The 16,431-nt window shown below is 39.7% G+C and overlaps 1 protein-coding gene and 1 long non-coding RNA gene across 4 annotated transcripts in view; one reads left to right on the top strand and one right to left on the bottom strand.

Annotated features, from left to right (window-relative positions):
* LOC102553441 (uncharacterized) overlaps positions 1 to 15,941 on the top strand; it is a 95,248-nt gene extending 79,307 nt beyond the window's left edge. Inside the window, exons 7-9 of one of the 3 annotated variants that reach the window (XR_015627343.1) lie at positions 13,358 to 13,478; positions 14,028 to 14,151; positions 15,674 to 15,941. This is a non-coding gene — a long non-coding RNA (uncharacterized LOC102553441). Of the gene's footprint in view, positions 1 to 13,357; positions 13,479 to 14,027; positions 14,152 to 15,631 lie in introns of all 3 variants that reach the window. The other 2 variants (XR_015627345.1, XR_015627344.1) reach the window with 2 other exon arrangements.
* Positions 1 to 16,431, bottom strand: part of Mei4 (meiotic double-stranded break formation protein 4) — a 173,821-nt gene that overhangs the window by 68,082 nt on the left and 89,308 nt on the right.

Genomic DNA, 16,431 nt, shown 5'->3' with positions numbered 1-16,431 from the left:
TTATTTTAGGTTTTGTTTTCCCTTCCTTCCTTCCTTTCTTCCTTCTTTCCTTTATCACTCCTTTCTTTTCTTCTTTCCTTTGTTTCATTTTTTTCCTTTTTGCTTTTCTCTTTGCTACTTGACTGTGTGGTTTCTGAGCATGAAATAAACATCTACAATATTCCCCCAGCTCAAAGGTTTAAACAATCCTGGAAGGGAACACTCAGAAGCTAGTATTACCAATACTGTTAACAATGTAGCAATAGTTACTTCTAAGAATCTGCCAAGCATTTATGTCTACATTTGGTTTGTGGTTCAGATTTATGGTACTAAGTATTCCAGGGAACCACAAATTGAGCAGAAAAACTAATTACTTCTGGCATTTGGAACATGAAAATGCAAAACAACTTTTGGGATAAAGCAATATCAATTTTGGTTTTCAGAGTTCCTACAGATTAAAATTTAGATGAACACGGGCTTGAAATACAAGCTATACTGATAAACTTGAAAATAAGCTATCATCTAAAAAAACAATAATAAATATGGCAAATATGATTTCCAAAAACATGGGTCATTTCCAAAGGCATTAGTGAGACATCAGTATAGGACAGAAAACGATTATGAAGAAAATCACCCAGAGTACTAGAACAAAAAAATAACTGTAAGTGAAAAATAAATAATTAAAATTATGTATTTATTTAGTTGTTTGTTCATTTGTTTTTCACTCCCGAGGGTTTCACATCCCATACCTCCTTCCCACCCCACCCCTTCCCCCTTCATGAGATAAATATCAGATTAAAGGGAAACGTAGTAAACTAGAAAAATGAAGGAAAGGGAATCAGGTATATACGGAAAACTATGTGTGAAGTATGGACAGACCTTGCGGGCTGAAGCAGAATCAGAAGGCGCATCTTATTCAGGGCTTGAAAAGAGGAAGAAGGGAGAGAAGAGGATGATGGCCGGAAGGAGAGCAGAGTGTGATGCTCCATTGCTCAGTGGCAGAGTGGGTGGGAACCCAGCCTAGAATGTACACGTCTCAAGAGTTGCTCTCTGATTACTAAAGAACGGCAGTGGTAGGGAGAACAAGAGAGTAGAGAAAACATGAAAGGCTCTGAGGACAGTTCATTGAACAATAAAGCTCACAGAGATAAGAACTATATCATATGTTAAAAGAAAATGCTAATAAGATCGACAGCAAAGTTACTCAGCAGAGCAATGGAAGCCTCGATGGGCTATCACTACCATGAGGCCTTAACAAAGTATTTACTAACCTATAACTTTGTATGTCCAGCAGAATTAGTCTTCAAAGGGGAGAGATACAATGCAATGCACATATGACATGGGGAAGTAAGGTGTAATATGACATCGATATATGAAATATGAGTCGGTTACCAGTGATGGGATCACAATAAAGGCACCTCTAAGGCCTTTGTGGCCGTCTGACAAAGGAAGGGACCAGCCAGATTCTCACTTTCTTATCTGTATGAGCTCAAGCATGCTCTGTCATTCAGGGAATTTTTCTGTCCCTATCCTCAGAGAGGGCTACATACTTCAAAAGGACTCAAGGTTCTGTCAAGGATACATTCTAACATTTACCTGAGGTTTCTCTAAATCCACAGAGTATTGTAAAAAGACTAGCTTTATTGTCTATAATTATAGATTACACTATGGAAAACAAACATATAATAGAAATGCATAGCATAGGCATATATATATTCTACATAAACACAGATATGAGCCAAGATAAAATGCTGCTTGTACAAGTATTTAAGAAAGTATCTACAAAGGTTTCCACCTCTAGACAAAGAACTACAGGCAATTCATAACTGATGGGAGAGGAACTATTGTCTCCCAGAGATAAGGCACCTTACTGGTTATATAATTCACAGTGGTTAGCCCTGAAACCATAGACACAGAACCATCGAAAACAGATTCAAAAATGCAAATATACAAATATATTTACTTTTGTGACTTGGGCTGCCGGCTGCACCACCCCCCACACACCTCACACAAGAACATGCATATGCATACACACATGTACTTACACATATGTATGCATGTATGAATGTAGAGTATGCAATTGTCAGGTCTAAAAATTCATTACTTTGTTTTGAAAGCAAAAATACATGATAAAATTGAAGCTAGAATTATGAGTTTTAGCACAAGGCTATCTAATTATGACTTGGCACAAGAGTGAAAGGTTTGGCATGTTGAACATAAGATTCTTTTCCACGGAGATACCAATTTATTTAGCAATGTAATAACGGGGAGGTGGAAAAATGGTGCAACAGTTAAGAGTACTCGAGGCTCTTCCACAGAATCTGGATTCAATGTTCAGCAACATGGGAGCTCACAGCTACCTGTAACTTTGATCCCAGGGGATCTATCGCCCTCTTCTGTCCTCTGAAGGCACTGCATGCATACGGAGCAGTGACACACATGAGGGCAAAAATACACGTACAGATAAAATAAGGATTTAAAAATGGGAATCCTATCTAGGGATCTAATAAGATAAGAAAATGCGGAAATTACATGTATGGGAGGAAAGAATGTGTCAGACCCTTGGGAGTACAAACATTTCTAAAGAGATAACACGTTTTTTATGTTTGCTTTGATAGAAAGATTTTATGGGAATCATGCCATTTAATTTAAATTCTCTCTTGGGCTTTCCTCACATCATAGAGAAAAGTATAACTTAGGAATTTGTATCATCCTGCTAGTTCACGGTCTTGGAAGTTTTCAAGAATCCATTATCCATATACAGCACAATCTGTATCAAGAACCGTGTCCTTTTACAAGTGAGAATATAAAATTCTTAAAAAGGGCAATGATAATAGGAAGAGAGTGACGTTTGGTTGTCTAAAGCACCCATGGCTGCTCTTAGCCATCAAGGGTACAGCAAAGTCAGACTTCGGTGTCAGGAGCTGACAGAATATGCCAAGGCGCCAGGCTGAAGAAAGGCTGAGCTGCTGCATCCGTAGGGCAGCACAGGGACGCCCAGCGCGGACTTCCTCTTACGCCCAGGGATTTACTTGATTTTGTTTCACATCATCTGGGTCTTCACTTGTGTGTGTGTGAGTTGATTTCTATTGAGCTGAGGCAGATTTATTGTCCACCAGCGGCTAAAACCAATTTCTGAATGTGCCCTCGCGGTCCACACCATGGGCAGAGAGCCCTTCAGGGCATCTCTCTAATACCGTTCATGTCACTTGCGCTGAACACTTGACGTATGGGGATAATATTTTATGACCAAGGCATTTTTATTAACACAAACAGGTTACTCCTTCTCTTCTTAGTGACTTTATGGAGCAAGCAGACCTTTCCTCCCCGGACTTGCAGAAGGCTGCTTGCTTTGCCCTTGATGTTTGTGTTCTAGCGCAACACATCCATCACTTCTTGTTCTGAACACATCTGCAAGCAGTCTTGTCCTTTCCTTTGCAACTTCCACTTATTTTTACCTCCTCAGCCTACACAGTAGTGAGTCTTGTTTTCCTCTCTACTACAGACATACAGTTATAAGGACAATTTCTCAATAACAGAACTATCCAGACTAATCCAAACACTATCTTTCCTAGACTAACACAGCCAACACAGCTTTCGCTTTTACTTTTTTCTCCTTAAGTAGATGTTTTTAAATGATAATTAATAGTAGATATGTAAGTTGTTATGGGCCAGTATAAGCTGAAATGTCTCCATTTCAGTATGACTCGAGGCATACTCAATCCAATTCGTTTCCTCCGACTTTGATAAGCATACGGATCCAAATATTTGGAATAAATAAGAATAGAGATGTATTGCCAATATAAATTATGTAATCTGATTAGAAGTCATCCTTTAGTAGTATTTCATAAATGACAAAGAAATGGCAACTGTTAAATACTTCCGACTCATGTGCGGTAGCCTTCAATTTCAGCGTGTCCTTATTAATCTTGTCCTTTATTTGCATGTGCTTTGTCTTCAATAACATATCTGTTCACACATTCAGGCTATGTGTTCTTCAAACTTCAAGTCTTCCACTTGTTACATGATCAGAGATTACAGACCCCAAGCATTGACTTATTCAACATAAATCCCAAGGCACCACTGTCGTTCTATATTATTATTTTAATTCAGAGATTACAGTAATCACATTTTGGGAATATTTGATCCCATTAGAACTTAAACTTCTGTGTGAAGGGACTAAGCTCAGGCTAAACTGACTCCACGACAGGCTGCAACCTTGTAATTCAGGAGAGTAGGCCTAATTGCTGTTTCCAAGAAATGAGAATCAGGATCCAGGAATCTGTGGTCAGCCAACCACAGCCATGGACAGCCAATCTGAGGACACCTTGTGATCTGGCCTGAAGTAAGAATAGGCAGCTAGAATGACTAAGCAGCCATCATGGAAAGTTCCCAGAGCCCTAACCAACTATAGAACTAGTCAGACCTCTATAGAGCTAACCAATCAAGGAAAAGGGCACATACCCCTCCCCGGAATTTTTCTGTCAATAAAAGTCCACTCGGTGTCTTCATTCCCAAATGGGGAGGCCCCTGAATGAGGAACTTCTGTTGAATTGCTTTCGCATGCTACTTGAGTCTACGGTATCATTCTCCAGTGATTCTCGGACCCTTACATTTGGAAAAGAAGTTCTAGACAATAGATCAAGATATTAACCCACACTACTTCCAGACTTGGCCCAGTACACACTCCCAAATACACTCCCTCTTAGAATCTCCTTCAATGTGACAGAGAAATCCACAGATTCCGTGTGATATAAAGAATCCCCAAGATCTCTAGGAACTCAAGAGGCAATGAAGCCATAGCTGCCCTTCTTCGACTTCATACATTTGGAAAGTCTAGCTTTCTGCTTAGAAGAGCAAACCTGGTCTTTGCCTTATGTTGCTTAACATGCTGATGTCCATTTCCTTTCCCGAAAATAGGATGACTTCATTCTCTTTAAGGGCTCTCTAGGTATGTACGCCTTCTCTGATTCCGTAAGATGGTGTTTTGAGCACTGCTGTCATAAACATGGATGTGCTGATATCTCTGTTTTATGCTGACTTTCATTTCTTTGGACAAATGCTTAAGGGTTGTATAAGTGAATTATGGGGTAGCTGTAACTTTAGTAATTTAAGGAGCCTCCAATATGGGCTTTCATGGTGTTGAGCCGTATTTGCATTCTACGGATTGCGTCTGGGGGCTCCTTTTGCTCCCTCTTCTCCATGTGTTTTCGTTCTCTTGATGATAACCACTTTGCCCAGGTTCAGATTATTGCCTCAAGGGACAAACTTTCGAGTGATTCATTACTGGGCAACAGTCATCCCACAGTACTCAGAAGAATGACAACTCTCTACTCGGTGTCAGATATCAGCCAGCTGCATCCACTTTAATTTTGATTCTTCCGGTTTGAAACGGAGTTGTAGACTCAGATTTTTTTTTTTTTATTAACTTGAGTATTTCTTATATACATTTCAAGTGTTATTCCCTTTCCCGATTTCCGGGCAAACATTCCCCTCCCCCCTCCCCTTCCATATGGGTGTTCCCCTCCCCACCCTCCCCCCATTGCCGCCCTCCCCCCAACAGTCTAGTTCACTGGGGGTTCAGTCTTAGCAGGACCCAGGGCTTCCCCTTCCACTGGTGCTCTTACTAGGATATTCATTGCTACCTATGAGGTCAGAGTCCAAGGTCAGTCCATGTATAGTCTTTAGGTAGTGGCTTAGTCCCTGGAAGCTCTGGTTGCTTGACATTGTTGTACTTTTGGGGTCTCGAGCCCCTTCAAGCTCTTCCAGTTCTTTCTCTGATTCCTTCAACGGGGGTCCTATTCTCAGTTCAGTGGTTTGCTGCTGGCATTCGCCTCTGTATTTGCTGTATTCTGGCTGTGTCTCTCAGGAGCGATCTACATTCGGCTCCTGTCGGTCTGCACTTCTTTGCTTCATCCATCTTGTCTAATTGGGTGGCTGTATATGTATGGGCCACATGTGGGGCAGGCTCTGAATGGGTGTTCCTTCAGTCTCTGTTTTAATCTTTGCCTCTCTATTCCCTGCCAAGGGTATGTAGACTCAGATTTTTAACAATGCTCAAGAAGACCCAGCATGCCTTAAATGCACATGCTTCACTATAAAAAAACAATAAGGCAGGGTTTGTACCTCATCGAGAAAAACAAAAACAAAATATCTCCCAAATGACAAGTGGTAAAATCACCTTCCATAATTTTACATGCAGATATTATATAAGGGTCAAGATGATGGCATTCTCTTCTAAAACAGTCAAGGACTACTAGCAAGATAAAAAATTTAACTTATTTAAAATGAAGTTAAAGTTTCAAGTGATTTGAAATATAACCAAATCCGGCTATTCTTTTTAATTTACACTGACTGGCTTAATTAACATTTTAAAAGAATGGGCTACGACCCATCTGAGACTAAATCAGGTCCTCCTTCTTACAAGAAGTTTATTTTGATAAAAATGCAGTTTTACAAACAATAAAAGTCATCGTTTAGTTATATATACATATATTAATATATTAAGTCAAATATATATGTATATGTATACAACATAAACAATTATACAGTATTAAACAATATGTATATATATATACACACACACACATGTGGATATAATTTACAAATATATATATGTATATATTTAGGTGTTTCTGGAGACAGAGTTTCTCTGTGTAGGCCTGGCAGTCCTGAAACTCCTCTGTAGACCAGGATAGCCTGGACCTTAGAAATACACCTGCAACTAACTCCAGACTGCTGGGATTAAAGGCCTGCGCTCTCACCCCCCAGCTCTTGCATAACTATGCTATGAAGAGAAACATGAGGGCAGATTAAAGTTCAAACACTGAATTGAGTAGATATTTAGCATACAAATAGACCATCCTGAATACTTTCACGAAAAACATCTGATCCCATAAGGCAGAGATAACTTTTACAGTGCGCTCCCACTGAATGGCTTATGCAGACAGATACTTTCTCAAAATTAAACGTTCTGTGATAAAACACATAATGTTTGTTTTTTATGGTTGCCCAGGTACCTGTTCTGAAAAATTCCAACTTTTAGATATACAATTACTTCTGCTTCATAAGAAATCATGTAACTTTCATGCTGATTGCCAAGATCAGATCACTTCTGGAGCTAGAATACATGACAGCTAAAATTACATCGTCCATTTCACAAGAGCCAGTTTCCCTGTTTAGTCTCCAGATGCTCCAAGCATGTGAGCTTCAGCTAAGACTGTGAAAGAAGGAACCACGATATTAACCAGAGATGTCAGGATTGCCTAAGCTGTCACTCCCTATGGCATCTTCATATGTGCAACATGACAACAGCTGGCACTCCCAGACTCTATGGTGCTTTGACCACCTTGACAGTCACAGGGATCGCTGGGACTTGGTACCAGTGTTCTCACTCTTAGCCAGGTCAAAATACATGAAATATGGTACGAAAACAAGAGAATTAAGATCATCGCAAGGCTAGATAAGTAATATCTAACAAAAAGAACCAATAGGCCAGTGTTAGTCTGACCTCTCGGTGTTGCACTAAATGGTACCTCAGGTCACTTCTCAGCAGCATATGTGACCTGTAATAACCAGTCTGCTTTCAAAGGCGATCTGTCCAGCTATGATTCAATAGTATGTCCATCCAGGAAAGAGTGGAACCAGTTTTGACAAGTCATGGCTACAGAATTTTCCTAAGAGATGGCTCTACAATATAGATTATAATTCACCTGTATTAGTTTGTCCTCTGCTGTCTCCCCCCCACCAGACATCAGCAATAAAAACTCCAGAACATGAGGAGTCTGCTTGTGAGACTATCAACCCTAGCAATGAGTATGTACTACTCAGACAGTGAAATCCATTCTGACTACTGTCAGTGTGAAATGCGCTGCACAAGGTCCTAGAGGGGCTGGAGAGCTGGCTCAGTGGTTAAGAGCACTGACTGCTCTTCCAGAGGTCCTGAGTTCAATTCCCAGCAACCACATGGTGGCTCACAACCATCTGTAATGAGATCTGATGCCCTCATCCGGTGCGTCTGAGGACAGCTACAATGTACTTATATAAAATAAATGAATAAATCTTTAAAAAAAAAGTTCGTAAAGGATATGGAGGCTGAACTGGCTGAATCTGTTGTAACCTGACTGGGCTGCCAGTGGTGGGACACCAACCCAGTCACAAAACCCAAGATCTACAACCTGTCAGGTCTGCAGGACTCAAGATGCAATGGGGCAACATTGGTTCAGAGCTTGTGGGACTGGCCAGCTAGTAATGACCTGTCTAAGTTAAGGCCCAAGTCTGATACTGCCTGGATGGCCAGGATCCAGAAGCTGGGTAGCTCAGCAGAGACCTAGAGTGGAACCAAACATCTCTCTCTCTCTCTTTCTCTCTCTCTCTCTCTCTCTCTCTCTCTCTCTCTCTCTCTCACACACACACACACACACACACACACACACACACACAAGTCAATGAGAAGGTTCTTAATGATATTGATATTCTGCTATACTCATCGATTAGTGCCAACCTATTATGGGGGAAACCCTGAATTTTACTATGAGAACTTAAAAAATACCTGTACTAATTGTCCGATAATGTTTCCCTGAGTATAAATTATTTCTTTTCTTTTCTTTCTCTTTTTTAAGATTTGTTGTATATTTAGTGTTTTGCCTGCATGTCTGCCTGCAGGCCAGAAGAGGGCACCAACTCTCATTCTAGATGGTTGGGAGCCACCACGTGGTTGCTGGGAACTGAATTCAGTCAGGACCTCTGGAAGAGGAGCCAGTGCTCTGAACTTCCAAGCCAACTCTAGAGCCCCATAAATGTATTTCTAACCAAATGCAACCGGCCCAGGGCAGAGCAACGAAAATGAACAGCAAGTCTTCCCTTTGCAGGGGTCAGCATTTTTACACATGACTACTACTGAGCCCTGCTTTGTTCTTCTAATCTCCTGGACAAAGATTACCGAAATAGACACTTAATAACCTGTCCCCTGCTCTTGATTGTAACAGGTCCTGAAACCAATTTCCACCGCTTAATCTTTGCTCTGAGTTTCACTGCATAAGCTCAAACTCTGTTCAAAAGCTAATCCAGAGTTACTTCTGCTATAATGTTCCTGAGTCTACAGGATTTTTCTTTACCAAGCTAAATGCACTGACTTTGATTGGATGTCTTCTCTAATGTTTTCTCCGTAGTGAGAACCAATAATAGAAAAGGAAAGCCTTGTGGAAAAAAAGTCTTTTCATTTTAAAAGTGTACACAAAGTGTGTGTGTGGGGGGAGATAAACTTAGTAGAATCATATTTTATTCCACTCAAATTACAGCCTCACTAAAATTACAGATTTTGTACAGAATAAAAAGCAAAAATATGTAAGTAGATGCCACAGTATTATTTTATTTTTATTTATTTATTGAATAATAAGCAGACTTAATGAAACAAGAACAAGCCTTGTAGGACTAAAATGTGAAATAGTTTAATGCCAATGACTCTTACAAAGAATAGAGGAAAGAGACAAGTGATTTTTATGTACAGAAAACTAGGAAGAACACACACACACACACTTTACAATTTATATATTATAAAAGTTTTATGGTACTAAATTACAAACAGAGTACTTATGTGATTCTAAACACCACCTGTTTGAAATACAAAATAAGAAAATAATCTCATTGATCATGTCATGGGAAAAATAGTTCAGTGAAAATTTAACCAAAAATATGGAAGATCTAAATATTGAGAGTTTTAAGACACTGGCAAAAGAAATAGATGACACAAGTAAACAGAATGGTAATTCGTGTTCACAAAATGCAAGAATACTGTTAAATGTCATACTACTCAAAGGGATACAGAAATTCAATGTAATTCCTATTGAAATTCTAACACCATTCTCCACTGAATTAAAAAAATCAATCTTAAAATCCATATGAAGTTACTACCAAAGATAACCCAGGAAGCAGTTCTGACAATACAGAATGGAGTCTATAAGATGTCTAAGTTTATGGTAAGGCCAGTGAGGTGACACAGTGGGTACAAAGCCTTGCTGCCAGTTTTGATGATCTGACTTTAGTCTCCAAAGCACAGGATGCACAGAAAGAACTCATTCCTGAAAGGTCTTCTGAGCTCCACACACATGTAGCTACACTTGCATGAAGTCACGCACTACATAAATAGATAAATGTGGTTTCGTTTTAAAGTAAGGCTATGTAATCAAAATAGCCTATCATTTTGAGGAAAATGTGGCATATTGACCACTGGAATAAAATAAGGAATCAAGGTATAAACTCAGACATTTATGGTCAATGACTACTCACTGCCCTAGTAACATTATGGTGTAATAAAATAGCCTGACAAGAAATACCTTAGAGGGTGTGCTAGCCAGTTTTATGTCAGTGTGACATAGTTGAAGTCATATGAGAGGAGGGATCTTCAATTTACACCATAAAATGATGCTGTAGACTGGCCTGTAGAACATTTTCTTAATTAGTGATTAATACGGAAGGACCCAGACCTTTGTGGATGGTACCACCCCTGAGATGGTAGTTCTTGGTGCTCTGAGAAAGCAAGATGAATTAGCCATGAGAAGTAAGCCGGAAAGTAACAGTCTTCTAGGGCCTCTCCCTGCCTCCTGGTCCCTGCCTTGCTTGAATTTTGCCCTGACTTCCTTCGATGATGATCTCTGATGTGGAAATATAAACAAAATAAAGCCTTTCCTTGCCCAACTTACTTTTGGACATGGTGTTTCATCATAACAACAGATTCCCTAGATTGACAACAAGGAAAGGGTTTAATTGGCTAAAATTTCAGGTTATAGTCTATCATCTACAGAAGTGGAGGCAGGGACTTGAAGCAATTAGTCACATTACGTCCATAGTTAAGAGCAGAGACAATAAATCCATGATGCAAGTTACTTTATTTTCTTTCCTTTTCCTTCTCTTTTTTCTCATATAGTGTGTTTTGATCATATTCTTTCTCCTCCCCTAATACTTCATAGTCCTTCTCTGAAAAGCAAAGGCAACACACACATGCATGCACGCGAACATACACACACACACACACACACACACACACACACACACCCTGAAGAGTCTGTTTTGTGTTGGCTAACTGCCAGAATGGCCAGGTTTTTGTCAAGTGGACACAGCTAGGGTCATCTGAGAATGCAGAACCTCAGATAAAATGATTCCTTCTTTATCAATAACTGATGGGAGGCCCCACCCCCCTGTAATCTGTATTATCTGTGAGCAGGTAGTCCTGGTTTGCAGGGAGTCACAGGGAAGCCACTAAGCAGGGTTCACCCATGGCTCTGCTTCTCCAAGTTCCTGCCTTGGATTCCTGTCCTTACTTCCTTTCATGGTAGGCTATAACATGCAGTAAGAAATAAATACTTTGGGGTTGGGGATTTAGCTCAGTGGTAGAGCGCTTGCCTAGGAAGCGCAAGGCCCTGGGCTCGGTCCCCAGCTCCGAAAAAAAGAACAAAAAAAAATAAATAAATACTTTGCATTCCAATTTGTTTTTGGTCATGTTGTTTATTACATAAACGTAAAGCAAACTAGGACTTACGTTTGCTTGCTTACTTCCTTGAATTCAGTGATTTTCACTGCTTTTACAGAGTTCCCTTGCTTAGGAAATGGTGCCACCCACAGTGGGTTTAGTCTTTCTACATTACTTAACAATCTGCACAAAAAATACCTACAGAACAACTCAATGTAGACGAACCTTCACTGAGATTCTCTTATAAGGGGTTATAGGTTGCGTCAAGTTGACAGTAAGAGCTAACCAACACACACAGTATTATAAAATATTTTTTAACAAATAGTGTGAGGGAAAACAGGTAATCTCATCCTGAAGAATTAAAAAAAACAATACAAAAGAATTAAGTAAAAATGATTGGACACTTACAAAATATCTAAAACTATAAAAGAAGTAAACAGGAGAAAAATTTCATAGCTTTAGCTGGTGCAGATTTCTTGAACTGACCTCAAAACATGGGGAATGAAAACAAAAACAGGCAAATAAAATTAAATAGAAGCTGAAATGCGTCCGTATTGTATAATAAATAAGAACGTTAAGAAAAAGTCACTTCTTGAAAGAATATTTATAAGTGACACATGAGATAGTGAACTAGCAAACATAATAGAGGGAACTCGATGTTCACAAGATAAAAGAAATAACGTAAAATGTGGAAAAACTCAAACAAACATTTCTCAAACAAAGGCCTTCCAATTACAAAACACAGGAAAAATGCTCGACATCACTAACATTCCCCATTTTAATCATCAAACAGACTATAAACAAAAAGCAGATATATCATGCCAGTAAGTTAGCACTTCTCAAAATCTCACTGCAAATAAATGGTAAAAATGCAGTTCAAACTCAAACTACCCAACAACCCTGATACGAGACTGTTGTTGGATAAATTTAAAACTATGAAATGCATGTGTTCTCTTCAGTAAATCTGTTTTCCAATAATGGAGATGCATCTGTAAACAATGGGATGATGTGTGGGATGTGTATTTACACAGCCTTCATCAATTTTAAAAGAAAATTACAGTCCAACTAAGCTTTAATTAAATACTCCTGAATCCTCAATAACGCAATCAATTGCAATGCAAGCAGTTCTGATTTCAAGGGTTTTCCCCCCTCTCTCTTAAAAGAGATCTAATCAAGAAAATATATTCCAATCCACTAATTTGGACAAAGAACATATAGCTACAGAAGAAAAAGAGAATGTGTACAGTAGGACATGACCAAAGACAGGGATCCTGCTAGAGACTTGAAAAACAATCAACTTATTTGTGGGTATCTCGTACTCTACTTTGTAATCTCCTTATATTTATATCTGATAATCAAGAATTCAAGGTATCCATGGCATGCATTTTCCCTTTGACAGAAAGAACTAAGGACAAATACTAAAAAGCGCCCCCCCCCACTGTCTGAGTTCTACCAATTCCTCATGCCATGATGTAATAACTTGGTTCTCACTCTGATGGCTAAACGAATAACTGTAAATTTTATGGGCTGGACTGATCTCTCCTGTCCTTGCCCAGTACCAGACAGATGCATTGGTCATCTTCTGTATCCTAATAGTCATTTTTACTTGTGTGATCAAACTCGTGCTCATGTCCTCTCTGGATCATGGCCAGCCTAGAGATCGGCCTAGTCATAGGCAACATAGACAAACTACTCCTAGTTCTTAATTCCACAGCATTCACCATCCTGACACTGGAGCCAGTCTTCCACAGTCACTAGCAGGTGGCCTGAGGGAAGATTTGGAGATTTGGTCAAATGCTAACTGCAAATTTTTGCAGTTTGGCACCAAAAAAAAAAAAAAAATGCCGAGCCATCTGCCAAGTTCACCTCTATACTCATTAAAACTATCTTTTCATGTCTGTTCTCACCTAGGAAGACACGATGGACAGTAATGAGATTCCACATCTGAGACTGAGCAGCAGCTCCCAGCCAGACTGGCCCAGCATGCACTGATTTAGCTCACTTTACCTCACATTCAGTCGCATCCATCAACGTGAGTTATATATTTGGCAGACCTCGCATTCCCACTCATGTCAATTCACAGGCTACTAGCCAATCCTATTTATTTTTTAAATTTGTTTAGCATAGCCTGATGAGATACCTGAAAGTTCTTATTATATTATACAGACAGAGCTGCCAGACTTAGGGGATTAAAATACAGGGGACCTAAGTAATTTGAATAAGTATGTTTTCTTATCTGATCTGATAATCCATGTGTTATGTTTTAATTTTACAAGTGATATTCAAGCCTTCTAATATGTCAGTCACTTAGAAGGTCAAGTTTTACTTGATGGAAAAATTATGGATGATATGTTCAAGGGTAGGAAGCCCAGGGACCTCTCAAAGTCTCTGTGAATCCACAGGCTCTAGCCTGTAAAGTGTAGCATCATAATTTATTACGTGAAGACAGTAAGCGTTCTCTCTGAATGTACCGGGTTGAGAATCTGTTTGGAAGGGGAGACGCTGAAATGTGAACTGAAGATGTGTCTATGCACGAGCTATTGAAGGTTTTAATAAGGGAACTTAACTGTCTGCTTTTCAGAGAACGAGGCCATAGGCTCTTAATGTTTATAACGACTTCATTCTTTGCTATCTGTGTGCCTTTACCCATACCACTCTACTCACTAGAACTGTCAAGATACTGATGATACCCTTACAGAAGCTGGGTAAGCCCCAACATGCTCACTGTGCCGTAAGTCTGTTCATTCATTCTCTGCACCTTTACACTATGTGATAGCAGCCTTATGCATTTATCTACCTGAATTTTGTTTACTGCCAGGCACAACGGGAGCGTTCTATAAATCTCTTGAGTAAGAAGATAAACAAAGAAGATATAATTTGTCTTCTGTGGAAGACATTGATGTACCACCCAGATATCCATGCACTGCATCACTGTCACCCCAGCTACTAGGACTGCTATTGGTAGGATGCAGCTGTGAGATCCTTCCGCTAGCAGCTGGACACAGCGTGTCTAAACTTCTATCATATTAAGATGATCTAGCATCATCCATAACTCACACATCAGCATAATGTCCCAGACCAAGCAAGCCTAGACAATGGATTTGTGTGCTGCATCCAAGGCCATAGGTCCACGGCTGCCAAAGCCCATGAGGGTTCCTATCCTGTTAGAATTACCCCAGGGACTGAAACAGTAGCTACAGAATTTCATGTTTGCCCTCTTAGACTTTTGGCTAACATTAGTTTGGTGATCCTTGCTACTTTCTTGTTTTAATTTTACAAGTGAAATAGAAATGTTTACTCTGTATCATATATGTATATAACTTTGCTGATTTTTGTACAGGAACTGATGGTTTAAGATTTTGTCTTGAAACTGACAGGAGATCCTTGAGTTGAACTTATGAACACTCTTGGAAGTTAAGACTTGGGACTTTGGGAATATAAATTAAATAAATTCTGCTCTACAAGATGGAAATGATTGACCTGGATCCAAGGGTAGAGTGCTGTAGAATGCTCTACAGGCCCATGTGTTGAGACCTTTTTCACTCCACATTGCTCCTGGTAGTCAGTAGAGCATTTTAAGAGGGTTCCCTTACTGAGGGGCTTGAGGTCATTGGGGTTTGCCCTTAGAGGGAATTACAGCATTCGTATTTGTTCTTTCTCTTCCATTTCTTTGTCATGAGATAGATCTCATGCCTCTGCCAAGGGTTGCCATAATGATACACCTTGAGAGTTCAATCAACACAGTTAAACAGTGATGGACAAGAATTTCTAAATATGAGTCTAAAGAAACCTTTATATTGTATGTCTCAGAGGGACAATAACACATCCACTGCATATGTAAATATATCTACGCATACTTAAGCACTTCTCATCACATTTGCTATATTGTATACATCCACAAGCACTTCCGTTACCCCACAGTTGAAGGATCTACCTTGGGCATGTCTGGGTGGTTTGACAGAATTCTGCATCATAAAGTGATATTATACTCTGTGGAAAGACAAACGAATAGCACTAGTAAAAGGGAACCACATATTTCCTTTTCAAACCAATGTAGTGTAACAAATACACAGCTATAAGACTATACATATACCGCAGTGTGTCCCACGCGCATTTCGTGTACGTGTTTGGTTGTGGGCTATTGCTTTTGTCCTGTATTTATTAACTATTTAATTATTTTGCCAGAACAGTAATAAAAGCTGGGCCCTATTTTCCCCTTATACATAGCAACCTGAGGGCAGGCCGGATGAAAGAGTGACGAAAGGCTGAGACGTTGTGACTTCTTTGGCGAGAGCTCACCCTCTGAATGGAAAGCTGACTCTGTTTCGGGGCCTTAGGAAAAGGTCTAATAAACGTGCTCTGGTAATCTTCTCTAATGCTCTAAGAACTTGCTCTGCCAGAAGAAATCTTTGTTTAAATTTGTAGAATAGAAGAAATATTTTTCTTCTCCTGTACTTCAAATAAATAGAAACGGGGACTTATTTATTAGGTTATAATTTGCTCACATTTGGAATTCCTGGAAACTCATCCCCAAGACACCTGCCTCTATCTTTCCAGAAATCTTCTTATGTGAGTGATCCTGGTTCTCAAACTCTGTTATGAGAAACCACAATCAAAGTATCTAGTGTTTCTGGTATAAACAACTATTAGTAAGTAATAACTATTTTACTGGTCTTATTTCCTTTCTTTTTTTTTTTTTATTAACTTGAGTATTTCTTATATACATTTCGAGTGTTATTCCCTTTCCCGGTTTCCGGGCAAACATCCCCCTCCCCCCTCCCCTTCCTTATGGGTGTTCCCCTCCCAACCCTCCCCCCATTGCCGCCCTCCCCCCACCAGTCTAGTTCACTGGGGGTTCAGTCTTAGCAGGACCCAGGGCTTCCCCTTCCACTGGTGCTCTTACTAGGATATTCATTGCTACCTATGGGGTCAGAGTCCAGGGTCAGTCCATGTATAGTCTTTAGGTAGTGGCTTAGTCCCTGGAA

The sequence above is a fragment of the Rattus norvegicus genome, chromosome 8, assembly GCF_021556685.1.
Source record: "Rattus norvegicus strain SHRSP/BbbUtx chromosome 8, alternate assembly SHRSP_T2T, whole genome shotgun sequence".
Classification (NCBI taxonomy): domain Eukaryota; kingdom Metazoa; phylum Chordata; class Mammalia; order Rodentia; family Muridae; genus Rattus; species Rattus norvegicus.
This window is presented reverse-complemented; position numbering and strand designations above follow the sequence as displayed.